This window comes from Danio rerio, chromosome 25, assembly GCF_052040795.2.
Source record: "Danio rerio strain M-AB ecotype USA chromosome 25, GRCz13ab, whole genome shotgun sequence".
NCBI classification, from domain to species: domain Eukaryota; kingdom Metazoa; phylum Chordata; class Actinopteri; order Cypriniformes; family Danionidae; genus Danio; species Danio rerio.
Window position 1 is genome coordinate 18,427,245 of NC_141045.1, and position 20,254 is coordinate 18,447,498.

The following is a 20,254-nucleotide window of genomic DNA, read 5'->3' on the forward strand; positions in this document are numbered from 1 at the left end:
ATGAAAAATCTGTTTAGTAATATGTAGTTATTTTAATAATTAAACCTATTTGGATTGGCGGTAACACTTGATTTTGATGGTGCATTTAAGTATGAGTTGACGGTCTGCTTAATATCTGTTGATACTGCTCCTTCAACAGACATTTAACTGACTATAAGAAACCTTGCAAGTACATGTCAACTTACACTAACCCTAACCCCAACCCCAACAGTCTATTATTCACTATTAAACTAGTGTTCCGATCACACACAAGTACATGCGCCAAAAATAAAATAAATAAGAGAAAGAAAAAACATAGCTACTGATTAGTTAAAAATATTCCATAAAACACATTATAGGCTAGGTTTCTTTTTTTTTTTTTTTTGGAACATAACTTTGCTAACCAGCTTGATATGGCTTTGATTTAAGTTCAATCTTGCACTCAGGCCCGGATTAGGAATTTAGAGGCTTCAGGGCACATTGTCTTGTAAGGCCCCTTACCCTGCTGCACCCCTATAGTTGAAGAATAATATAATATTTTTTAATAAAATTAATCTATAATGTATTTTTTTAAATAAATGATATATAGTACTTATATTTATAATCTACAAAGATTTTATATATTTTTAAAGTGTTTAAAAGCACACTTTGATTAAAAAAAATACTAATAAAACTAGTTAAAATTAAGGGTTTTTAGTATACTTGTTCAAGTTCACTGAAGCAGTGCCAAAAATATATATTTTAAAGGGTATTCATTGTAAATACAGATTAGTAATATTAGGATGTCGCTAACGAGTAACACCAGGTGGAAAATAAAATGTTTATTAATATGTTAATAATAATTCTATAATATGTTTATAGAATATTTAAAACCCTTATTTAGATGCTGTTTATATACATATGAAATAAGCACAACTTTATTAAATACCCACAAGCCACTTGTGACTTTATATCGCATTTTCATCATTTTAATTTTTAAACAAAAATCTTTTCTTTCTAATTAAATAAATGTATTTCCAATTTGATATTTAATGGGGAAAAAAGAAGAACGAGTTCATCAGAGGCTGAATTGATTATTGATTGCATCAAAACATGTTACCATGTGCTTTACGAGCCAAGCCTCTCACTCTGCTGTCAAATCACGATCTTTAGTTATGTTGTCTCGGTCAATCAAACAGTGATGGGCAAAAATCGTTCAAATACCTTATTCCAATGACAAGTGCTATTTGCACTTAGGCTAATTAGACACTCCTGCATTTTTTCCAACCTCGCAGGGGACCCAGATGCGCACGGTCCCCAGGGCTTGTGCCCATAATTCCTATTGGTTAATTCGGCCCTGCTTACACTTGAAAATAGTGTTTACAAATAGAATAAAATGTTTATGTACATAAAAAATGTTAAGTACAGTAAATTTTCTAAAACTTTTATAACTTTACAGTTTCTTTTTATTCTTTCACTTCAGCAAATACCTGCTTCGTGTTTTCTATATAAAGAGATATTATTTTCATTATTATTATTATTATTATTATTATCACACCTGTACTGGTTTTCCTACACTGGCTACCAATCTATTTTAAAATTCAGTATCAAGTTCTGTTGTATGTTTTTATTTCCCTCCATGGCCTGGTCTCTCAGTATATTTCTGAGCTTATTAATATACACCAACCCATGAGATCTCTTCGCTCCAAAGATCAATTCTATTTGCAAGTTCCATGATCACGCTTGAAATGTCGATGTGATGGAGGTTTTTCAATAGCTTTAAGACTTGTGTAGCTTTAGTCATGTGTTGTGAGTTTATGTATTTTGTTTTCTTGTTTGTTTGCATGTATTATGTGATTTTATGTACAGCACTTTGGTACCCATTGGGGTTGTTTGAAAGTGCTCTAGAAATAAATTGTGTTAAGATTGTTACTATTCAATCTTTCATTTTCTTTCGACTTAGTCCCTTTATTCATCAGGGGTCGCCAAAGTAGAATGAATCACCAACTTATCCAGCATATGTTGTACAAAGCAAACATCTAGCGAAACATCTATACACACTCATTCACACACATACACTATGGCCAATTTAGTTTATTATATTCACCTATAGTGCATGTCCTTGAACTGTGGAGAAAACCAAAACACCTGGAGAAAACCAATGCAAACACAGGGAGAACAAGTAAACTCCACAAAGAAATACCACCTGACCCAGCCTACACTCGAACCTGTGACCTTTATGCTGTGAGACAACAGTGCTAACCACTGAGCCACCGTGTCACCCCATTATTATTATTATTAAACGTTACCCACTTTAATCAGCAGCAGTTTAGAGTAGCATGGGAAACACTGCTGGAAGCCTACTATATAGCACTTGGGCTGAGATTTTGTGTCACGATTTTGTGTCACAATTGCAATGAACTTTTCTCTGAGTCCTATAAACACAATAGGGTCTGACAGAATGGGGCTTTATTCAGAACATTCATGAAAACAGGGCTAGACATGTGTCTAATTTTAATTTAGCATCTCATGGCCCATCCAAGAATCATACAGCTTTGCCTAGAGACTGGTACAACACACAAACACAGTCCAAGAAACATCAAATTTTGCACAAAAAAACACCCTCTTGAGAAACCAGAAACCATTCTTCACAGACAAACACATCTGTTGAAAATTAGTCTTTTTTTAATCCTTGACTTTATCTATAACTATGACTTATGACAGCCATTGTAAGTGAATGTTTTTAGCATGACTAGCCTAGCTTCAAATAATAGTCACTTAGAAAAGTCGTTCAAAATAGTTTCAGCCTTTTTTTGTTCATACATTGCAGACCCAAAGTTTTTTAGTTTATTTACGAGAGTGAAATGACAAAATATAGTCTTTACAAATGTGTGATGCCTTCAGAAAACAAAGCGACGACAAATCAATCCTCATGGATACATGTGCGTGCGCAGGGGTGAGTTTGATGTCATGCAGTATGACATCTGCTCTTTTCTTCACTGCATTGTTACTGAGCAGCAGTGGCCCAAAATTAACCATGATGGAAGGAAACAAGACAAATTGAGAAAACTGTGCTTTGTTTGGCCGGTTTCCTTTGCTGTGCACTCCTCACATAAGGTAAAACAATAGAAAAGCTAACCATGTGGGTTAAAATTAAATAACCTTTGGATTTTAAAAATAAAGATCATTTGAAAAACTAGACAGGCGGTGCGGTGGCTCAGTGGGTAGCGCTGTCGCTTCACAGCAGGAAGGTTGCTGGTTTGAGCCCCGGCTGGGTCAGTTGGCATTTCTGTGTGGAGTTTGCATGTTCTCCTCGTGTTCACGGGTCTCCTCTAAAGTCCAAAAATGTGCTATAGGTAAAATTGGTGAGCTAAATTGTCCGTAGTGTGTGTGTGTATGGGAGTTTATGGGTGTTTCCCAGTAATGGGTTTCAGCTGGAATGGCATCCACCGTGTAAAACATTTGCTGGATAAATTGGCGGTTTTACTGACTGTGGCGACCCCAGATTAATAAAGGGACTAAGCCAAAAAGAAAATGAATGAATGAATGAATGAATGAATGAATGAATGAATGAATGAATGAATGAATGAATGAATGAATGAAAACTAGACTTTTTCAGAAAAGGGTTGCTTGGCTGTTTGAACAATGCTACAATAATTAGCCAGACTGCAACAACAGACAAACAAACAAATCAAAATCTATGATTTAAATCTGTGTTTGTCAAGAAATGTCTATGAATTAGGAATACGCCAACGCACACAGACACAGAAAATAATTGGCAAAAAATCCCTTTTTTGCTTTTTTGACTTGAAAAGAAAAAAAGTATGAAATCATGAGCCATAATAAAGCTATGTTGCGCAGTTTTCTGGGTAGGGTTGCACCAGCTGATCGCATGTTCTTTCTTTAACTGGAAGCTAAAGTCTACACTAGGGGCTTAGTAACTACTAGCTAGATTTGTAAATACATGTAAATAAACTTGCCTTGCCTAAATTTGTAAGCACATTTGTAAGGCAAACCATAGTTAGTAGGTCATAATCTTTCCATAAAGTCAAGCATAATGGCTAAATATCCAATAAAAAGAATTTAAATTGTTTTAAACTGCTTTAAAATTCTGCAACTAATGCATCTAAATATAATTCATTCATTTATTTTTTTTACAGCTTAGTCCCTTTATTAATCCGGGGTCGCCACAGTGGAATGAACCGCAAACTTATCCAGCACATGTTTTACGCAGCGGATGCCCTTCCAGCCACAACCCATTTCTGGGAAACATCCATACACACTCATACACTACGGACAATTTATTTTTATTATGTTTAATTTAAGTCCAGTGGTGCAACACAAAAACATTTAGTAGTGTGTAAGTTGTAACTTATTGTCCCTTTAAGTCACAACTAGGCTAAGTTTTAACTTACACACTGCTGGTGCAACCGGCCCCAGCACACTAGTCGCACTCTCCCTCAAGCCATAGGCACTACACAGTCTTAAATGGCTTTCACACTGGATGCGGAAAGTGCTGCACTATGAAACCAACTTGTATCACTGATTTGTGCAGTTTGTTTCGGTGCCTCAAAGGAGCACACCATCAATAAGTTTGTGCTTGTGTCATGGTCAAAGGTCAGTACAGCTTAATATCTCACTCATGTTAGCGTACACTTATCTATGCATGAACCCCACATGCTCACCAGAAAAGCAAAGCAAACTTGACTACAACACCTTCAGTGCAATAGCACAACAATGCTGACAAGGCAACATTGGCAAAATTAAACCTCTCGAATAGTTCACTGTCAATAAACCTTTACTGTTAATAAAATGTGGTTGTTTTATTCCCTTTTTTAAAAACAGCAATTTTTAAAATGTAGCCTTTTTTAAAAATTTAACCGATAACTTAAAGGCAAAGTGACTTTATATTATTTAATAAAATAATACTTAAAAATTACAAAACAGTTTCCCAGTGATGGGTTGCAGCTGGAAGGGCATCCACTGCGTAAAAACAAATGCTGGATAAGTTGGCGGTTCATTTTGCTGTGGTGACCCCAGAATAATAAAGGGACTAAGCCGAAAAGAAAATGAATGAATGAATAATTACAAAACATTTTCAGTTAAGTTTTTCTGCCAAGTGCAAGAAGAATTCTCTATTTTCTTGTCAGTGCATCCCTATTAGGAACATCTAGGAAGCAACGTAGCGTAATTTGGGGATTGTTTGTGTTTGTGTCAGCATCTATCAATGACAGATGTGAAAGGCCTTGAAATCACACTGGCATGCTATTATGTGCTTTTCCATTCTCTCGACCTTCTCCGCCCAGTGTGGTCATCCTCCAAAAGGCCCCTCAGGGTGGCAGTGATACTTTTAAAGCAATAAAGGAATCTCATCGGTTCACGCTGCCAAATGTCTGCTCTGCTATTTCTTCAAGAGAAGCCACCGGGTAAGAGTTTGTGTGTAAGGGCCTTCTTTCGATAAAAGCGTATGGCCTTTAAGTATAAGCAGACTTCTTTGTCTGTCTGCCAGGAGTCATTTATATCTCCCGGATTAGTGTGAGCGAGAGCAAAGCCACGAGGCCCAATGTTTTCCAAACACATTGCAGTTAAAACAAGAGGGTCGTTCTAAAACTGCTCACTTGGGGCCCGGTACCCTCCAGAAAAGCGTTTAAATAGGGTGCGACAAGCAGCAACTCGAGCTAAATCATGCTCTTGCATTGTGCACACAAAAGTAAGCGGGTGCTAAATAAGGCCAGGCTGCGCACGTCCCCGGCCCACACGTGAGAATCGCTTTTGATGTTTCTCAGATGTCTCTCACTGGTGCAGAGTGCATTCACTTGGACTTTTCTGCAATTAGGGTCGGTCACACGCACACCGAAGACTCATCACATGGCTTGACCTCCCTGCGATGTACAGTTCCTTGTGCGGTTCCGATGTTGTGAGTTATTAACCGGTGATGTAAGGAGCCGAAATGTCTGCACCGATGTTATGACGCTCACCAAATAAAGTGAGCGCTTTGTGCAATCAACCCTACTGAACCGGGTCAGAAGCCATCAGCGCAACAAGGCTCCACACTCCGCACGGGCATGTGGGTTCTCTCTCTAAACCCATCATGAATTCCAAACTCTTGGCAGCCGCTCAAGTCTTCGCCTTATACCCTCAATCGCTCTCTCTATCTCTGCGTTTCTCCTGTCCGCGCTCTCTCTCTTTTCATCAGAGCTGGCAGTGGAACTGTAGGCTGCATTCTGCACTAATTAACAGCCTTCAGAAGAAGACCACCAAACTGGTGAACTGGCACACTCTAAGCACACTTTGTGTTTTTTTTCCCCTGGCCAGTCAAAACGCACACACTCACGTATCAGGCAGCGACAGGGCCTCTGGGGGAAGCTCAATCCTCCTGAACTCAACGCAGTCACCTCTTTTGGATACATCTAGAGTGTTGCCTTGTTAAAAAAAAGGGTCTGATATTCACAATCCATCCTTTTTAAGTCTTGTGCACAATCAACACAAGCTTAGCCCTGATATTTTGCTTGATGACAAACGGACAAAATCAGAAGCACAGGCTAGGTGATGTGAGAGATTGATACATTTGAACATAGTCTGAGAGAAGTTCCAGTGCATCCCAGTTGACAGAGATATTAGTAGGTTTAGATTGTCTCTTACATTGTTATTTTCACCAGTGTTTTGAACTTTTTACTATAAACCATACCTTTTAACCCATGGTAAATGTTTTAGGGGAAGTAAATTAGCTCCTAATTCAGAGTCCACCCAGCAAAAGAGGAACTACCAGTTATGGAAGTCATCCATTTATTGAGTAAATACACGTCATATACAACACAGACATTGTTTTTAAAGGGTTGTAAGATGTGAACAAACTCAAGCTAATGCTAGTAGTGTTTACCTGTTAACTTTGTGATCTTAATTCTGTTCTTTTCTTGCTTTTGAACTTTTCCTTCTTTTAAATCACATAAGGATCTTCCAGTTCTTGATTGAATATTGCAATTGATGACACAGTCCGATGGCTTACGTCACTTCAGAGTTCACAATGATGGTTGAATGCAGTGAGGACAATGGTAAGGGGGAAATATAGTTCTCGGGAGACCAGCATGGTGACTATCTTTCTATAACCAAGATTCTAAAACTACCATGTATAAGATACCGTGGGCCATATAGTGTAATCCAGGGATGCCCAACCCGGTTCCTGGAGATCTACCTCCCTGCAGAGTTCAGCTCCAACCCTGATCAAACACAACTAAACCAACTAAATAAAACGTGAAAGAGCATTTGGTAATTAAAGACAGATGCATTAGATCAGGGGTCAGCAAACTTGTCCTGCAGATTTTAGCTCCAACCCTAATCAAACGCACCTGAACAAGCTAATCAAGGTCTTACTAGGTATACCTGAAACACCCAAGCTGGTGTGTTGAGGCAAGTTGGAGCTAAACCCTGAAGGGACACCGGCCCTCCAGGACCGAGATTGGTAACCCCTGCATTAGATCAAGGTTCCAGAAGGAAGGTAAATCTCCAGGATCAGGGTTCGACACCCCTAGTGTAACTGGACAGTCATACATCTAGGAAAGGTGTGACCAACCCTGTTCCTGGAGATCTACTTTCCTGCAGATTTCTGTTGCAACCGATATCAAACACACCTGCCTGTAATTATTAAGTACTGTTCAGGTCCTAATTGATTAGTTCAGGTGTGTTTGATCAGGGTTGAAGCTGAAATCTGCAGGAAGGTAGATCTCAGGTAGAAGGTAGATCTCCAGGAAAAGGGTTAGTCACCCCTGATCTAGGATAAATAATCATTGTTGGGTGGAGCATTTCTCGAAATATCCAGATTCTTCTGTGATCTCACATCGGTGACAACAGTTACATAGAATAAAAAGCCACCTGAAATTAATATGCATTTGAGTTATTTTGTTACAAGGCGTTATCAGAGATGCATTACTGTTTTCCATGCTTTGTCTTCAACACCTAGCTCTTTTATTTCAGTGCGATGTACAAGAACTACTGAATTAACAAAACCCATGTTTTACAGCTTTGTGCTATTTATTGGTGTAACTTGCTATTTGATTACAGTACTTACACAGTGGTTGGCCAACTAAACAACCAACCAACAAATAAAATGTAAACATCTTAAGTTTAACACTGGCTACATATAGTTTGGAAAAACTAGTAACACAGGTGTTCTGTTGGTAAACGGCCATCCATTGAGGGGTATCCAGTGCCTCTGCCAGGCACTACAAGTCAGGGTTGGGATCTCCAAACTTGCTTCTGGAAAGCTCATGTCCTCTATACTTCGCTTCCAACCCAACTTCAACAGACCTGCCTTTGATTATAAGGTAGTCTGAAGACTTTTGCTGCATCCTTATTCAACTAATCATACATGTTCTGAAAGAATGTACTCTTTGCAAGAAACATGCATACTTTTGAGTGTGTAACAAAAGATTAAACATACTACTTTCTCATTAATGAAGCAGTATGGTGTTTAGTCACATGTCCTGTCGTTTATCTTGTCACACCATACATTTTTCTTTCATATTTAATATCTTACAATTTTGTAGATGCAGCAGCAAGCTAATCTGTCATTTGAGGGCCTGTCATGCGGAGAAAGCTCCTCAGTTGTCTGGATAATAATCAGTTTGGATTATTATCAATGCAATCAGAAGTGAATTACCAAATGTGTATTGGTGTAAATGCGTGTAGGTTTACACTGTTGTTGTTGCAGAAATAACAGAATAAAAATAAATAAATGGATAAATTTGAATTACTCATTTTAACATACTATTATTTGGAACACACCGATTATATTTTTGAAAACTATTTAAGACAAATAAGCCAATTAGGACAAAACTTGATCAGCTTGTTCAAGTGTGTTTCATTAGGGATAGAGTTAGAGACCCATCCCAGCAGGCAGAGGAGGTCAACATGACGTCAGATTGATGTTGTACCTCAACGTCGTGGGATGTTGCATTTTGTTTGGAAATGAAAATCAGGTTGACGTCAGAAACCAACGTTAGGCCGACATCAATGTCCAACGTTGCGCAGACGTTGTATTTTGGTTACTTTCCATCGCAACCAAAAAAATCAACAAAATATTAACGTCAAATGATGTTGATGTGGTGTAGATGTTACCAATGACATTGGATTTTGGTTGCCATACTTAATGAATAAATGTTAGTAGTTGACTTAATGAATAAATGTTAGTATTTGACGTCAATATGGCGTTGGTTTAAGACAGGGGTCTCAAACTCAATTTACCTGGGGGCCGCAGGAGGCAAAGTCTGGGTGAGGCTGGGCCGCATAAGGGATTTCACAAAAAAAAAGTCCTCAAATGTCATTATTAACAGTTTTAATTATTTCTTCTGAACATGAAGTGTCCTGAACATTAATAGAACATTAATAGAAAGTTCTTCTGAACATGGCATATTTTGCCTACTTCTTGCTGCCAGAGACTTGACAGCGCTTCTTCTCACAAATCTGAACCACATTTGGCTTTAGAGCGGAAGCAGTTGAGACCCTCAGTATGGCTTGAAGATGATCTTTATTAAGTCTGGACTCACTCAAAACTTCCATTCCCTCACCTAAAAAAAGGCGTATATGTATAAATAAAACACCCCCACCCCACTCCAGTCACATCAGTCTGTACCAGTCTGTATCTACCTATAATATATATAAGATGCAGGCTGTAGCTAGGTAGGTGGCAGGCTGCAGATAGGTAGCTAAGTGGCAGGCAGGGGCGGGAACAGCTTACCTTGGTTCTGGCCGGCGCGAGTTCCCTCCTAAACACTTCCCGCCCGTCACAGCGTCTAACAAAGGGGCGGGTGTGTGGTGACGTCACCGGCATCCCCGCCCCTTTGTTTACACGGCGGGCGGGAAATGCCAGTGACCGCTGTGTACGGATAGAATCAGCGGAGCGGGGAGCGCTCTCTCTCCCCGCTCCGCTGATTCTGTCAGTATACAGCGGTCGGCGCGGGCCACAAAATATTGCACTGCGGGCCGCAAATGGCCCGCGGGCCGCGAGTTTGAGACCCCTGGTTTAAGATGTTGGCTCGACGTTGGATTTTGGTCACTTTCCAACACAACCTGAAGTCAACAAAATATCAATGTCATTTCATGTTGTTATTGGACATCAAAAATGACGTTGTCCTTTGAGGCTGGTGACCTAAATCTAACCTAATACCAATGCCTTTTGATGTTGTGCTTCTGCTGGGTTGAGTCTTGGTCTCTCAGTGGGTTGGGGACTGAGTGGCCATGTATTTTAGAAACTAGATCAATTATTTTTTTCTCCATTCCTTTCCTCATTGATTGCTAGTTAACCAATCTTACAGATGAAGCTGTTTGAGACTCTTGCTTGTTAAGCTAGTTTAGAAACTTGATGAGGACACCATCAAACCAGCAGTCAATCCTGAGAACTAGCATTTAAAACACAACACACAGATTGCTACCAATTTTGGTTAAAATATCTCAGATAAACGACTTCCTTACTAGAAAGCCCAACAAATTCCAAAACAGATAATTGATGACTGAATTCAGAGTTTATCATACCACATGTGTGCAAGAGCATTTGTGGAATTTGACATGAATTCAAGCCACCAAACGGATCCTGACTAAAGACAACGAGTTCATTGGAGCCTCAACAAAGAAGGAGAAGCGGTCGGCATAACGGCACACAGCTGAACACAGGCAGGGTGAATGACTCGGTTTCTGTGTGTGCTGGGCAGCAGGCCTCATTAGAGGCACATAGACACGTGGAGCCAGAGCGACAGAAGCCCTGCAGATGCAGCGAAGGCACCCCGGCCTTGCTCTCAAAATCCAAAGCCCAGACAAAACCACATTGTGCGAGGATTTATGGGACGGCTTATGGCCTCCATGAAAACAAGGCACCCTCTGAAAGACACACACTGAGTCGGTGTGATGACAGTCCCTCAATGGTTTGGGGAGAACAGTAAGCAGTGTGGATCTGTGAGAGGGAGAGACGGATGAGGACTGTGAATCAAACTGGAGGAAGATGACACTTGAAGGGTTCTGGTGGTGGCAGGAGGGGGGCTCGCAACCAAACAGCTGCGTGATGGGAAAGCGCAAGAGGAAGCAATCTGTGAACATACTGTTTGATATGTGAATGGGAGTGAGGCAAGCAGAGGGGACAGGCTACAAGCTAAAGACTCAGTCAAGAGTTACAGGAAATTAGAAAAAAAGGAACATGGCGAGGCATAATAGTCTTCCCATATTCAAACAACCGCTTAGTTTACAATGTCCGGTATGGGGAAATAACCAAATGTTTCACAAATGGGTCAATGAGGTGATGCTCATTAAATCAATCATATTATAAAAATATCATATTATTAAACCTTTAAAATATTACATGATATATTTTCTCAAAAAATATATACATGTATATACACTCACCTGCCACTTTATTAGGTACACCTTACTAGCACCGGGCATAGATTCATGGCATAGATTCAACAAGATACTGGGAATATTTCTCTAAGATTTTGCTCCAAATTGACATGATAGCATCACACAGTTGCTGCAGATTTATTTTATGGTGATGATGTCAAATTCTGACCATACTATCTGAATGTTGCAGCAGAAATCGAGACTCATCAGACCAGGCAACGTTTTTCCAATCTTCTATTGTCTAATTTTAGTGGGCCTGTGCATATTGTAGCCTCCGTTTCCTGTTCTTAGCTGACAGGGACTTGAAGTGGTTTTCTGCTGCTGTAGTCCATCTGATTCAAGGTTCGACATTTTGTGCATTCAGAGATGCTCTTCTGCATATCTTGGTTGTAACAAGTTATTGTTGCCTTTCTATCAGCTCGAACCAGTCTGGCCAATCTCCTCTGACCTCTGGCATCAACAAGGCTTTAGTGCCCACAGAACTGCTGCCCACTGGATATTTTCTCTGTTTCAGATCATTCTCTGAAAACCCTAGAGATTGTTGTGCATGACAATCCCAGGAGATCTACAGTTTCTGAAATACTCAGACCAGCACATCTAGCACCAACAACCATGCTACGTTCAAAGTCACTTAAATCACCTTTCTTCCCCATTCTGATGCTCAGTTTGAACTCCAGCAGATCGTCTTGACCACATCTACATACCTAAATGCATTGAGTTGCTCCCATGTGATTGGCTGATTAAAAATTTGCATTAATGAGCAGTTGGATAGGTGTAACTAATATAGTGGCCGGTAAGTGATATTTGTCAACAATATGAAATATATATTTAAATACATTTTGAAAAATAATTCTTAACCCTTCGGGATGTTTTCATCCACTTGTGATTTTGAGTCTTAATTTGGCCACAACTTACTCTGTGTTTCAGTAAATGGAAACAAATGAAAACAATATTTTGCCAAATATTTTAGGAAAATACTTTTTTAAAAATCAACAATATACACTAGGCAAATTCACTACTCTTTCATTATGTTTGTGGCTGTTTTTGCACGGGCCCATCTAAAGAATTAATGGTGCCAGCTGATGAGCAACTGTAAAAATGACCATTTTTTCAACATGCAAGATTGGTGTCAAATGTGGTTTTAAGTGGAGTTACATAAACTAATTTCTAGAAAAGCATGTGATATGATTGATCACAACTGGTCTCTCAACTGCAATCATTAATAAACTATTCAGATTATTCCAAACTCACAATAAATAGCCCATTTTGCCTTACTCCCTTATCATCGGTTTCTGAAGAATCCCCTCAAACACCCAACCTCCCCCTTTTCCTCCTTTACTAGGGGGAGCTCTCGAGTACCATCTGATCTTGAAACCCTTACATGCTCATTGACCAAGTGGAAGCCCTGTGCTCAATCATCTCCGAGCTCAGGGTTCAATCCCGGGACAGCATGCCAAACCTGATATTTATATTAAGCAATATTTAAGTAAGAACTCTTAAAACGATGTCATTGGGGCAAAAACAGCCACAAACATATCGAAAGGGTAGTCAATTTCAGCAATACTCAATGGTTAAGATATGTACCCTAAATGCATTCAAGTTACCTTGTGGTTTCACATTTAAGATTAAGGTTTTGTGAAACTATTACAAAACCATCTGAAACCAATAGGATATAGTGCTGAGTGCATTTCAAAGAACTTGGCACATATTTCAAACTAGTGTTTTAACAGATTTTTCCTTTTCCTTATCGTTCACACAGTACGTCATTGACCCAGATATTGATCCGAAAGAAGACAGAGAGAGAGCAATAAAATGTTATATAACAGACCCCAGGAAGTGTTTTACTAGTAATTCATTTCAAACAACCCTTCCAAGTCCAAATCAAAACAGATCCATTACTGCCACAACAAAGAAGGCACCCGCCTCTGCTTCCCAACCCTCCAACGAGCGTACAACTGTGCATGCGTATCGCTCTGATGGCAGGAGCAGGGGGTGTCGGGGTTAAAGCCCAATCCCTGTACGTCTCAATGGTGTTCTTGTGTTCGGAACCGCGGAGGTGACTAGCTATCAGGGCCCCGCATTGCGTTCACAGAGCCCGCTTTTTCCATTCTGTCAGCGCAGAGCAGCACACTGGTTCCTTCCAAACTCAGCGCCACTTCATTAAATGACTTCAGACTCTTGGCAGAGGCAGTGGGAAAAGTCTATATTAACTGTGTGTGAGATCCATGGGGCGGCCAACAAAGGCTGTGGTTGTTCCTCCTGTAAGAGTTGGTTATGCCGGGGAGGGTGATTGGGACCTTTAGGGGTACCTGTGAGTGCCGCAGTACAGCGTGACCTGCTCTAACAAGCTGAGAAGTATCCAGAACTGCGTGATGACATCATGCTCAATAGTGCATCTGATTGGTTTGTAGGGTAGTAGTAGATGATTCAATGTATTCTAGAGATGTAAACTGAGACCTGTAAATGTTTTCAAATGCTTTATTGTAGTATTACATTTATTTATTTGGGTCATTTCTGATTTTCATATTTATTTTAATATATACATTTTATACAGACAGAAAACATAATAAGACAAACTGCACGGGTTGGGTTGGGTGTTAATAATTCATTCATTTATTCATTTTCTTGTCGGCTTAGTCCCTTTATTAATCTGGGGTCGCCACATCGGAATGAACCGCCAACTTATCCAACACATTTTTACGCAGCGGATGCCTTTCCAGCCGCAACCCATCTCTGGGAATGGGTGTTAATTAATACAACAAAATAATTGTCATTTTTAGGCAGTCAATAAAGACCTTAAATTATGCAAATGTCCCACATATCAAAATTTCTCTGGCCCAGCTCTGGCCCATACAAACAGGTTTTGCTGGGCTCACATGCCGCAGTGAATTTTGGTACATGACTGGACCAAGTCTGCTTCCAGACAAAGGCCAAACATGGACCATATCTGGGTTGAGTCTCAGCCAAGTTAATAACTCATAACTGGGCCTGAACTGGACCAGATAGGAAGGTGTGTCGCAAATGCAATGAAATTGATAAACCCATGAAGAATTGCGCTTTAGGCACACTATGGGCATGCTTTTTCTTAAAGCTTTTTTCAAAAATAATGTTAATGTATTTTAAATGTGAGTCAAGATAGGCCAAACTTAACATCTGGGCCAAATACTACATATAAAATCTGACCTTAATCTTGTGTGCCACCTTAAAGATGGTGCCACCTCTGCCAAACCCAGGCCATGTTTGAAACCCCGAGAAAACACACAAACATGGAGAGAACATGCAAACTCCACATAGAAATGCCACCTTGCCCAGCCAAACTTGAACCATTGACCTTCTTGCTGTGAGGCGAAAGTGCTAACCACTGAGCCACCATGCTGGCCATTGCATAAAATGTAATATCTAAGGTAAAAAAGTGTATCTGGGGCACAAATTCAGCAACATTTACTTTAATAACAAAATAGCATTACATTAGTAGAAATTCAATATCTCTCAATAATTATTTATTTTTATCTTTTAAAGGTGCAATCAGTGATTGTCTTCAGAAACATTGTTAATTATGCTGGTTGAAAGGATCTTCATGTACTGATAGAATTAATTAAATTAAGTGGTCTAAGGCTCAAAGGATCAACAAAAAGTAAGGTCAAGAATCTTGGTCTGATTCTAGAGTCGGATCTAAATTTCAGAAGTCATGTCAAAGCAGTAACTCAGCATACTATCATCTCAAAAACATTGCAAGGATTAGATGTTTTGTTTCCAGTTTAGACTTAGAAAACCTGTTCATGGTATTATCAGCATCAGGGTGGTTTACTGTAATGGACTCCTCACTGGCCTTCCCAAAAAGACAGTCAGACAGTTACAGCTCATCCAGAATGTTGCGGCCAGGATTCTGACCAGAACCAGAAAGTCAGAGCACATCACACCTGTCCTTAGGTCTTTAGTTATACTCAGGATGGATTTTAAAGTATTACTGCTTATCTATAAATCACTAAATGGCCTAGGACCTCAATACATTACAAATATGCTCACTGAATACAAACCTAACAGATCACTCAGATCTTTAGGATCAAGTAAATTAGAAATACTGAGTTCAGTCAAAAGAGGTGGAATCGCCCTACAGCTACTGCTGCCCCCTACTGATGGAATCAGCTTCCAGAAATGATGAGATGTGCTACAACATTAGGTACATTCAAATCAAGACATAAAGCACATCTGTTTGGCTGTGTGTTTACCGAAAGAGCACTGTGCTACATCTGATAGATCAAACTATTATGTCTTTCTTTTCTCTTTCATTACTTTTAAAACCTGTTTGAAATGTTTGTTTTAAATTCTTCTACTCATTTTATGTTCTTGCGTCTTTAATTCTTGTTTATGTAAAGCGCTTTAGGTTACCACTGTTTACAAAATGTGCTATTAACATTTGAATGTATTTTAATATTCTGTGGAAGGTTTATGAAAGGTGTACCCCTCTGTCTCAGCACCCTGTGCAAGCTAAAATTTTTACATCATCGAGTTGTTCACAGGCATTGTTAATGCAGGCAAACATCAACAACCTCCCTGTAGTGATATTTTCTAGAGCATGTTCATGCTACAGAAAGCGTGTCTTTGGATGGTGATTTGCTTTGCTAATGTTAACATTTTCATTTTACTACAAGTTAACTAAAGTAAACTTTGAAATTCTGTGCATTAAAAAAACATGTGCTTTGAAGAGCAATTTTAATCATCTAAAAAAACTTAATTGTCTTAATTGAATGTAAAGTAATTGTAATTGTAATCTACAGTTTTGTATGTTTCCATCCAAAGACGCAAATTAAATGTGTGCAAAACTGGAATATACAATAAAACATTGGCAGTTTCCATCCAATGAGGCAAAGACAACAAAATCATCACTTCCTGATAAACTGGTGCCAAATAACAAAAGGAAAAATGGAATTGACTGTTGTAGGAGAAGCAACTGTGGGCCTTTTTTCAAATCTGCAGGTGCAAGGCACTCTTTGGAAGCACAGCCGCTCAAGTTCTGGAAAGTAATAATACTAAACCACTTTGATGACGGACAGCAATGTTGATGACAATTTGATGACCACAACAAGATTTCAGATATTTTACAGTGTGGTCAATCCACTAGTTTGTCCATTAATGCAAAGTCATTGCATCCATTTTTGTTTTGTTAAAACTAAACCAATAGAAAACAATTCTCCTGCTGGATAATTTATCACTCTTTTTATCCATCAACTAAAGAAGGATTCTGTCCATTGTTCTGACTGCTGCGAAAAAAACAATCTCGAAACTATGGCCAAATCCAGTTGATCTTACTAGGAAACACTAACTATTGGACATTATTAGTTTGGAATAAACCACATTCAAAATAAATAGTGCCAGCAAGAAAACTGTGCAATTTTGGTCAAATATGAGAGGTTGATATGTTTCGATCCTGATTTTGTACCTATAATTGCACTATTACTGTTTTTATTATATTTTACCTTCCTGTTGGGTGGATCTCGAGCTTTGATCTATATAGTTCAAAATCTAAAATGTTCAATAATGGTACGAGTTGGTATGGGTCACCTTTATAAGGCTTGCCTTGCTTTTCCACTGCCAAAAGGGTACCTTTTAGTTTTAGTTTAAGCTGACGTCATTCTCGCTGGAGGAAATGTCCAGTAAAGCTGTACGGGTCGTTTACATATCATATGAGGAAACACTTCTCACAAAACAGATGCTTTATACACGTAAATAATTGTGTATAAATGTTCATTACTAACCTTTCTATGAACATGATTTGATTATAACGGCAGATCAATGATATTAGCCTTTTATAACATCTGCAATTACATAAAATTTATAAATAAATGCAACATATATGAACACATACAGTCCCTTACAGTCTCCAATATGTTACCAATTACAAAAAAACTACACACAACATACATTTAGTCAAAAACAACACGCAACATATAGCTCACAGTCACTGCAAACCTTTCATCTGTATCTTTAATCTTCGCCAGCACATGTAACCTCTGTTAGAAAGTTACTCCGTCATTGCAAGTTCATAAATGTCCAAAACGCGATGATAATAGTTAAACATGGCAGTTTGTTCATCTTTTAGGTTGCTGCTTTGTTTTTTCGGGCTTCACTCTTGGGTTGTCAGAAGCACTTTACGCACACGTTATTATCATTAGCTAAAGAAGTTTGTTATTTTAAATATAAATACCCATACAAAGTGTCTCGAGAAAGTTAAACTGTTCGGGCTTTAGACGGCCTTTGTAAACAACAACAGAGCACAGGATCGATTTTGCACTTCTTCTTGGCTTTGTGGCTGTTCATCAAGATAAAAACAAGGTTTGTTTAAGCTTGAGTTGACCATGGCTCATTATTATATGTATGTATTATTATGGTGTAATGTCTCATATTATTATGGTGTAACCTATAGCATTCAGTTGAGTGTCTGGCTCTACAGCCCCTTACAGTCTCAAATATGTTACCAATTACAAAAAAAACTACACACAACATACATTTAGTCAAAAACAACACGCAACATATAAGTCACAGTCACTGCAAACCTTTCATCTGTATCTTTAATCTTCGCCAGCACATGTAACCTCTGTTAGAAAGTTACTCCGTCATTACAAGTTCATAAAAGTCCAAAACGTGATGATAATAGTTAAACTTTGCAGTTTGTTCATCTTTAAGGTTGCTGCTTTTTTTTTCAGGCTTCACTCTCGGGTTGTCAGAAGCACTTCCCGCACACGTTGGTATCATTAGCTGATGAAGTTTGTTATTTTAAATATAAATACCCACGCAAAGTGTCTCGAGAAAGTTAAACTGTTCGGGCTTTACGGCTTTGTAAACAACAACGGAGCACAGGATCGATTTTGCACTTCTTCTTGGCTTTGTGGCTGTTCATCAAGACAAAAACAAGGTTTGTTTAAGCTTGAGTTGACCATGGCTCATTATTATATGTATATATTATTATGGTTTAATGTCTCATATTATTATGGTGTAACCTATAGCATTCAGTTGAGCGTCTGGCTCTACCTTTTGATACCCTTTTGTTGTGCTAGGTCCCTTTCGAAAGGGTACCCAAAAAGTGGTGTGGTACAGTTTGGCCATAAAAGTTTATTCACATCTTTTCCAGTCACATATAAAGTTTATCTAGCTCAGTAGCGCACATACGTTTTTAAATGCGCATTTTCAAAATTGATGCACATTTTAATTTTCCATTACTCGTATGCAAAATATGCATAAAAATTGGTTCATAGAAACATAGAACATTCAGAGAACATAAGTGTAACACTCAATAACAGGACTTCTATTAGTTTTACATGACTAATGAATCGCAGCATTTGTGCTTATTCATACCGTGAGGTCATCACTTTACATAACTGAAATAAAGCCGACCAACGAAGCTGTAACAGGCCTGGCCTTCAGAAGCTAAGCTACAGCAATGGTGACGAACAAGCTGGCAGCTCCCTCGAAACAGAAAACCACAGATGGAGATTTTCAAAACCAGTGGCTTAATTTCAGGCGAACAGTCGCTTGTGGTCCGCCTCATAGAGGGATCTATTGAGCGCTTGTGACGGAGCTATTTACACAACTTATTGAGTGTTAAAGGCTCTGCTCTCATTCTCAGCTTTATACTAAAGCAATTGATGCTTTAAAATGCTTGTTCTCGCAACTGGCTAAGGTGGAAATCTCAATTATTGGGCCTGGTGCACTTTTTGCTCTCCAAGCCAGTCCAGAAACGTTTCTCATGAAGCATGACGGTGAAAACAGGCAGACATGAGGACGTTTAGACTTTCCTCACATGCGGTTTGTGTCTGTGGCAGAGAAGCAGGATTTGTTGTGTGTTTTTGGGAGAGCTAGGATTACAGTGGAATAAGGAGTGGTGAGAGTGATGGAAAAGGGCAGAAAAAGAGGGATTCTGTGAGGGGGTCAGACAGACATCCATCAAGAGATATCCAGAGGTGCTCACTGCCAGCTCAAATTCATCTAAAGGAGGACATACCATTGGCTTTGGAAGTACTTTTTAAATAAAACTTAATTTCATATATTCGGTTTTAGATTTTATTTATGTATATGTATTAAACATGTAATTATTACTTATAAGATGTACATTAAACTTTTTATTTTTAATTTTTTATTAAATATATTTTTATACAAAATTATAATATTTAAATAATATCAATATAAATTATAATATTAAATATAAATTATAGCACCATATTCTTATATTACACACACACATACATACATACATATTATAAAATTATATATGTATGCATATGCATCTGTCTGTTCGAATTATCTATAGAGTACTTAGCTTTAAAATGTCAGTCTCTATAAAATGTAGTATCTGTTTATATTTCATTTAACATGAGATTACACATATACACATACATATGTAACAAACAGTGATGATCTTATTTTAAATAAAAACACTAATATTAGAATTGATAAAAAAAAACGATCAAATCTTATTCATACATATATATATATATATATATATATATATACATATATATATATATATATATATATATATATATATATATATATATATATATATATACACACAAGCTTGGCACACCTCTCTTTGGGAATTTTTGCCCATTTCTCTTTGCAGTACCTCTCAAGCTCTATCAGGTCGAATCAAAAGTGACGGTGTACAGCCATTTTCAGATCTCTCCAGAGATGTTTAATAGGATTTAGCTCTGGACTCTGGCTGGGCCACTCAAGGACAAGTTGTTGTGAAGCAACTTTATTGATATTTTGGCGATGTGCTTTGAGTCACTGGGCCCTATCATACACCCGGCGCAGTGTGACGCAAGGCGTGACGCAGTAGTCTTTTGGTAGTTTCAGCTTGGCGCAAGAGTCGTTTTGAGGCGTTGCGCTAGGCTGTTTATATAGCAAATGCATTAGC

At 38.5% G+C, this 20,254-nt stretch overlaps 1 protein-coding gene and 1 long non-coding RNA gene across 3 annotated transcripts in view; both read right to left on the reverse strand.

Annotated features, from left to right (window-relative positions):
* ccnd2a (cyclin D2, a) overlaps window positions 1-20,254 on the reverse strand; it is a 265,046-nt gene that overhangs the window by 225,605 nt on the left and 19,187 nt on the right. The gene's annotated exons all lie outside the window — the stretch shown is intronic.
* LOC147837667 (uncharacterized) lies at window positions 6,872-11,679 on the reverse strand. The gene is made up of 3 exons (XR_015526901.1): window positions 9,956-11,679; window positions 8,652-9,125; window positions 6,872-8,304 (listed from the first exon to the last, which is right to left on the reverse strand). It is a non-coding gene; the product is annotated as an uncharacterized LOC147837667 (long non-coding RNA).